The following is a 7,567-nucleotide window of genomic DNA, read 5'->3' as shown; positions in this document are numbered from 1 at the left end:
TAAAAAAAAATGTTACAAGCTGGATATTAGCGTTATTTTGTGATAGCTGTTGTAGTATCTTGAAATTTCTAATTAATATGTTATTTAATGTCTAATTTCTTGTCTTTATAATTTTTTCGTTTAACAATATGATTGTTTTATTTGGGACATTGATGTTAAGCGATCTTTCCTACAACAACTTTACATTTGGGAACTCAGAAGTGCCTAATTGTCAACAGCCGAATGTGTAAGAATACGTACTTCTAGTTTCAGCTACTGTGGTAATATCCAGCTTCCTGGTTGTTTCTATTGGATCATCTTATTCTTTTTCCCTCTCTTTTCTTTCCTTTTTTCCCTGTCAGAAACTTGTTTGCAAGCTCTTCATCAGGAAAAAACTCGTAAGTTTCTAGATTTCTTCTGCGGAATTTGCTAAGAGGTTTTACAATTTTTATTTACTTGTTTGCTAATACTGTAACACAAAATATGAAGGTATAATCTCATAATTCTGACTTGATATTTTCCTTCTATTGTTCTAGAAGTGGAATCATTCCCTGCTTGAAGAATTTTACATGCCCCCGCAGTAAGTATTTTGTTTTTGAGGAATGAGATTATGGTACATTACCTTGGTCCTGTTATTGGTTCAAAAACTTGTTTAGCTTGTCTTAGTATTTTTTTCGTTAACACTGTCTGATTGAAAGTAAAGTGAACATAAGGGAAATGAAATTAAAAAAATAAAATAAAATGGAAACATTTCTAATCATTTACCATCAATGATTGTGTAACTAACTCAAAAACTCACTAAATATGGTAGTTAAATTTTATTCTGCTTTTCAGAAAACTTACTTGGATTTGAATAAGAAAATATTTGGAAAGTTTATCTATCATACCTGGTAAGATTTTAAGTTCGTTAAACAATCAAGAGTACAAAAGTTTCCATCTTATTTTTTATATTAATTTTACTTCCTTTCATTTCATTTACTTAATAACTTGGAGCCTAAATGAACATAATCAGCATTACTCAAACTTATTGGAGCAAAAGTGTACTTGATGCAATCCATTTTAAAGGCTAATGAGTCTTTTCAATTGTCATTTTCCCAAAGACGAGTGAAGTATTATACAAATTCTGGAAATTGTAAGGTTGACTGCTAATAGTCTCCCCACTATTAGAAAATGAGAGCTGCAGTAATAATTTTTTATAATTCAGAAAAAGGGCTTACCCAATGCACGAGGCTCCCGCCACTGCGGGTCTGGGAATGGTCATAATGAATGCAGCCTTACCCCTTGCTTCGCAAAGGGGCTGTTTCCTGAGACTCAAACCCGTGACCACTTGGTCACGACTCACAATGGAGCAACCTTACCGTTGCACCAAGGTCCACCCTCAATTTTTTTATAATTCAAAATTATCTTATTTAAGACTAAGCTGTAAAGTGAAATGTATTTTCTTGTCATTATTTAATTTCTATTATTTTATTGAAGGGATTTTCTAAATGACACCTCTATGGGTATATTTAGAACTTGTAACCTTCTTTTGATTGCCCCTTTTGTTATTTCCAAAAGTTCTTTAAATCAAGGGTAAAAAAGAGTTTTCAAAATAATTGAAAGTGACTTTTCATTATGTCATTATCAAAAACTACCATTGTCTTGCACATTTTTCACATGTCAAATGACAGGATTTACCCTTATTGAAGAAAAAAAATGTTAACTAAAAGGGAAAAAAATAAGGTTACAAATTATTTGACACCTTAAGGGGTGTCAATAAGAAAATCCTTTTATTTAAAAGTAACTCATTTTATTTATATGTATGTGTGTGTGTGTGTGTAGATAGGTATGTATAATATGTTAAAGCAAATCATCATATAGAGTAAATACGTTGTAAAGAGTGAGCAATGTGAAGATTGTTGCTTCAACGTTCAACCTGAAATGAGCTAATAAACAAAAATAACAAGAGGTAGGTATCCAACAAAGCTTTCAAACAAATCCAATATTGCTTAAATCTGATTTATATTGAAGGAGTTATGTTTCAGTCAAACCTTAATTGGTATGCCCGAATGCTGTTTAAAATCGCTCTGAATAAAAATACTTTTTTAAATATCAAAACAAATGACTATTTTACTACACTTTTGGTTTTAGCAATGTTCTACCATAGTAAGATTTATGGAATTTTTAGATTTGAGAAAAAACCTAGTATTTAAAAGTTGAAAATTGCACCTAAAGCCGAAAATCCAATTTTTGTTCTTCAACTGGGAGGTTGACTTTTTATCCTTTTTGGAATTTGATTTTTGAGTAAATTACACAGACCTCCCCTGTAACTATGCCTAATTCGAGGGGACACCCCTGTGTTTTCAAAAACTACACTCAATACCCTTGGTTCACAAATTATGTTACACTCGGCCCCACTTCGTTAGTGATCTGCTATTAAGTGATGACGTCATAGAGGAAATAATTTATAATGACCAAGTTACCCTTACCTGGAAGTGACATTACCCTTTTGCCCTTATGTTTACCCTTATTTTCTTCTTCTTCTTCTTCTTCTTAGAACACCACCGTCCACCCATCCTCTGTAAGACTTGAACCCACCCCAACCCTTGCAACCCAGCCCCATCCCGAACCCCTGTTCTTCATCCCAATATCCACCGCCCCACTTGCACCCCTGCAACCCAGCCCCAGCCCCAACTCCTGTTCTTCATCCCAATCCACCGCCCCACCTGCAACCCAGCCCCACCCCAACCCCTGTTCTTCATCTCAATCCACCGCCCCACCTCTACCCCTGAACCCAGCCCCACCCCCAACCCCTGTTCTTCATCGGCACAGATTGCATTGCAGGTCGCTGACTAGGGTTGCAATCAGTCGGATGGACAAGCACATCGAGATGTCGTTCTGCAACTACCAAGGGTTCAAGGTGCTGGCCAAGGATTATCTGGACCTGGATTCTCACCCTCCCGATAAGAAAGAGGGAGGAGGAGAACGGGTTCAACTCTAATTAACAGAGAAGTATTTCAAATGAAGTCCGATAGACCTGACATTATAGGGTAAGATTCTGCACTAAAAAATCTCTTTGAAACAATCAACAATGGGCCAGCAGATCAGGAAATAAAACGATAAAAATTACCTATAACTGAACTGGGCATAAGTTAGATAGGGTTTCAGTTGAAGATCAATAACTCCCAGTAGAGTAGAAATCTGGGAATGAAATTTCAGTTCCTGAATCGCCCAAAGGTGTATGGCCTACGCTCCAAGTTTGCACAAGAACAAAAAAGGATTGTTAGAGTTCTTTTCAAATCTGGTTGGTTGCAGGTACCCCGCACAGAACAGAATATCCGCAGTAACAAACAAGGAGAATGGGAAGAATAAAGGAGGGGAATAAAGAGCAATTAAGATGAATGGAGATAAGATTAAGGGAAAGATTAACCTGGAAGGAGGAAATCCAGAAGAAGAGTGAAGGCTCGGATGGTTTCAGGGTTGGGCTCTGGGAGCCTCACGCAGGGGATCTTGAGTGATCGGAGGACTGAGGGGACACGTTCTGGATGGGGAGATGTGCTGTTGTATTAATCGATATGGTGACTCCAACTGCGTGAAGAAGCACTGGAGATGGGGAGATGAAACGTGAGGAAGAATAAGAATAAGAAGAGGACATGGAGGTTCTCAGAGAGAGACATTTGGGTGCTTTCTTTCTTCACTTCTGAGAGGGTTTTCTATTTCTGTGTTGATATGTTCGGCGAGAGAAGACAAGGGAATTGAACTGTGAGATCGTATGTGCGTAGTGCCCCGGCAGCAAGGGTGGGGGTGGAGTTGCAGGAAAAGGGATGGAGTTCTGATTCGTAAGGAAGAAGACATATGATGTTTCAGGTGTAAGGGTAGTAGGGTCATTTTATGAGTTTTAAGTGTTTTAGGTGTAAGAGTAGTAGGGTCATTTCATTATTCAACCTAACAGAGTCTAACGTTCTGGGGTCGACTGTAGTTTTAAAAATAACAGGGGTGTACCTTGAAATTTTATTGGATTCAAATAGGGGGTATTTTCTTATTTATGTATAATATCTTAAGTAAATGAACTTAAATGATATTTGCCATAAATAAGCGTCGTCCTTGACAACTATGATTCTTTGTACACTGTGCGTACACTAGTAAACTTGGGTCAATAACCACAAGTACCATTTTTAGTGTTTTTTTTTTTTTTGTGAAAATAGTTCATGCATTGTGTTTAGAATGTCAAAAATAGGCTGTACAGAAAAAACCAGAGCAAAAAAAGCATTTCTGGGCCTCGAAGCCACCAACTCGAGTTGGCTGGGAAAAAATCCCAGGTTTCGACCAAATCTCGGTTTCTGGCTGGTTGAAACCGAGATTTAGAACCTTGGTTCAGACACCTAAAGAAAACTTCTTTCTTTTTTTTGGTGAATAAATCTATTACGAAACTCCAGGAGGGGGCAGGGGGGAGAAAGAGGGGGGGGGGGGTGGAATATACAGAGGAAAAGGGGAAAGAAAAAGGGGGGGGGGGGGGAGAAACAAAAACGCAAACTTCAGGCCATCCTAAAAGAGGGAGGAGGGAGCGGTCTAAACCCCAGGAAAACTTCTCTCTTATTACATCATATTGCAAATTGCAAAAACAAGAACTAATTTCAATGATTAGTTATGTTTCTGCAATAAAGAACTGAATATAAAAGAAAGCTGTACCTATCAATATGATTTTCTTTCTCTAAATAAAGTTATGGTTTGCCCCCAAACATTTTCAAGACATCTTTTGTTATTGAAATTTCAGCTATTAAATTATAAATTGATGGACAGTACTATTGAAGACCATCACAAACATATATAACTATTGGAGAATAGAATACCAATTTCTCTCCAATATTAAATATGGATAACTTTTTAAACACCTATTACAAAATTTGTAAAAAGTTTAAGGGGAAATGTTTTCTGACGGGGAGTGTAGCCTACACCAGCTCCGTTGTGTCTATCTCTCTCCTCCCTGTGAAATGGCATCTCTGCCCCTATTGAGGGGAGGAGAGAGAGAGAGAGAGAAAGACCCAGGGAGCGTTTGCGTAGGCCATGCTCCCAGACAGAAAACATCTCCTGAAAGTTTAATTAGCAAACTTTGGATCTTTTGGAACCATATAATGACAAGGATAAGGGAAGAAAAATGTCTAACGATGCCCTCCATGCTTCATGAAAGCAGAGTCAATTTTCCAAAATTGAGTTGATGAGTGAGATTATCAAATTTTTTATGAGCCAACATTTTCGAAGTAAAATTCTGTAAATGTGGTGGCAATTCAACATTCTGGGACTGTTTTTACTTTCCTGGTTTTATCAATGTTTTTTTTCCTGTATTTGTATTGTTGTACGTTGTTAGTGGATTTGTTTCATAATCACGTCTTAGATGCATGCCAATACTTCTATTCTGGTATAATTTAATTTATTCTGTATTGCTTTCATTCCATTTATATAGATTTCCAGGTACGTCATCTATAGTTACATAGCAACGCTTACATGAACTAAATTGACTAATAAGCATATACTATAATACACAGATTTAACTGGATGAATATGTTGTACTTTGGGTTTCCCTAAGTCAAGAAGTCTTGAACATCTTGAGAGTTGCATTAGAGTGGTTCATAGGTTGAAGCCTTCCAATGGATAAATATTAGAGACCCCAGTTCTGATATTCATAGTATATGAGCATGATGCAAGACAATCACTTTTTCCACTATTCATGGCTTTTGACCTTGCTTTGCCACCAAATGTGTCCTTAAAAGTCTAACTTTCAATGAATACTATTAAGTCTTTCCTCCTCCAACGCCTTGGATCGCCTAGACACCGTAACAACTATGATGCCAAATGACTGTTTATGAAGTTATTTATTGGTTGAGAAACCGGGAGAGCTGGTGAGGCGCATCGTGTTTTGCTCAGAGAGACGTTTTAATGTCTGTTTAGAATCAGTAATGCAAATTTAAAGGCCAGAAGCATGACAGATATACATCACTTTGATGCATACAAATTTTTGAGAATGTGTTTCCTTCCAGGCATATATGAAAAATATCATGGCATAACTGCTACAAAGCCTCACTTGTCTTTAGGTTTTGACCAAGAAAACACTAAAATCCCACTCTAAATTCTCAAATCCATGTTGAAAATTTATCTTTTGTCCTTTGTATAACAGGGCTCTCTCTCTCTCTCTCTCTCTCTCTCTCTCTCCCTTGTGCATGATATTATTGAAAAGACTACCTATTCAATATGAATGAACATCTGATTATGCACCATCTTTTTCTTTTTTCTTTTTAGTTAATTATAATGTTCTCAATGGTCGGTGAATTTTACAAAGTTCAGAAGGTGGGAATGGTCCATGAGAAGGACTGTCAGGAAGAATCCTCACCCATCTCATCAGCCAAGTTTAAAGCCTAATACAAAAATGTAATTAATGACTATCTAAAGTCTAAACATGGTTCAAAGTTATACAAATCTAAAAAAAAACACTAACATCTAGTATGTTACTGTGGAAGTTAGTGACATTTTTGTAATTTTCTTCAACTTTGGGCACACTATTAACTCATAGGCTCATAGCATGCATGATTGGGGTTGAATGTGACCAACTGGATGGGTGGGGTCCCTCATAAAGTGGACCCACCCAATTCCTAACCAGGGGGTGCAACTCAGGCCAAAATTGGGTTCAACTTTGTACCGAATCAGACCAGGCTTGGTCAGGTTTGGGCTTATTTTTGTTTCTTAATTCAGGCCGCCCAAGTTTCACACCCCCTACTAAAATGTGATATGGGTCAAAGGCTGCTGAGCTTTATAAAGTTCACTAACCCCCATCAATGTTATCAGGACCCCTTTTTTTATTAAGCAATAGTTATATTGATTAAGTATACGATTTATACCTACACCAGTTCAATATATGGATGTCAGGGCATGCGACCAATTGAAGTTTCAAAGATTTTAGAGTTATCCTTCTACATGACCATATCCAATTTGAACTCATGGATTTATCTTCTGTGCATTGCTAGAGTGGCATTCATTTCAAGTAAATTGTGGTGGAAGAGAAGAGATTATCAACAGCAATACCATTTATGAAGATGATCAGGATTCTGCTGGTCCTTCAAAGTTTTTCCATAGAAATAATTGGGGATTTAGCAGCACGGGCAATTTCATGGATGACAATGTTAATGATAACTATATAGCTACAAGTGCTTCCAAACTCTTGATGGACAACTCTCAATTATATACAACAGCACGTCTTTCTCCCCTCTCTTTCACTTACTATGGGTTCTGTCTACTGAATGGAAACTATACTGTTAACCTCCACTTTGCGGAAATCATGTTTACAAATGATCAAACTTACAGGAGCCTAGGGAGGCGCATATTTGATGTCTATGTTCAGGTAGTTAATGACATTGCATAAATTACTTTCAGCAGCTTATAGGAAGGTTTGGTTATAATTAGTTCATTGCAGGGACAATTGTTACTGAAGAATTTCAATATAGTAGATGAAGCTAGTGGAGTTGGGAAGGCAGTCACAAAAAACTTTAGTTCAGTTGGTGTAACAAGTGGGACATTAGAAATCCAGTTCTATTGGGCAGGGAAAGGGACAACAGCAATC

At 37.2% G+C, this 7,567-nt stretch overlaps 1 protein-coding gene across 1 annotated transcript in view; it reads left to right on the top strand.

Annotated features, from left to right (window-relative positions):
- The window catches only part of LOC122650337 (probable leucine-rich repeat receptor-like serine/threonine-protein kinase At3g14840), a 117,603-nt gene that overhangs the window by 47,341 nt on the left and 62,695 nt on the right, over positions 1 to 7,567 (top strand). The window lies entirely within an intron of this gene.

The sequence above is a fragment of the Telopea speciosissima genome, chromosome 2 (genome assembly GCF_018873765.1).
Source record: "Telopea speciosissima isolate NSW1024214 ecotype Mountain lineage chromosome 2, Tspe_v1, whole genome shotgun sequence".
Classification (NCBI taxonomy): domain Eukaryota; kingdom Viridiplantae; phylum Streptophyta; class Magnoliopsida; order Proteales; family Proteaceae; genus Telopea; species Telopea speciosissima.
Note: the sequence above shows the minus strand (reverse complement) of the source record. Positions and strands in the feature narration are given on the sequence as shown.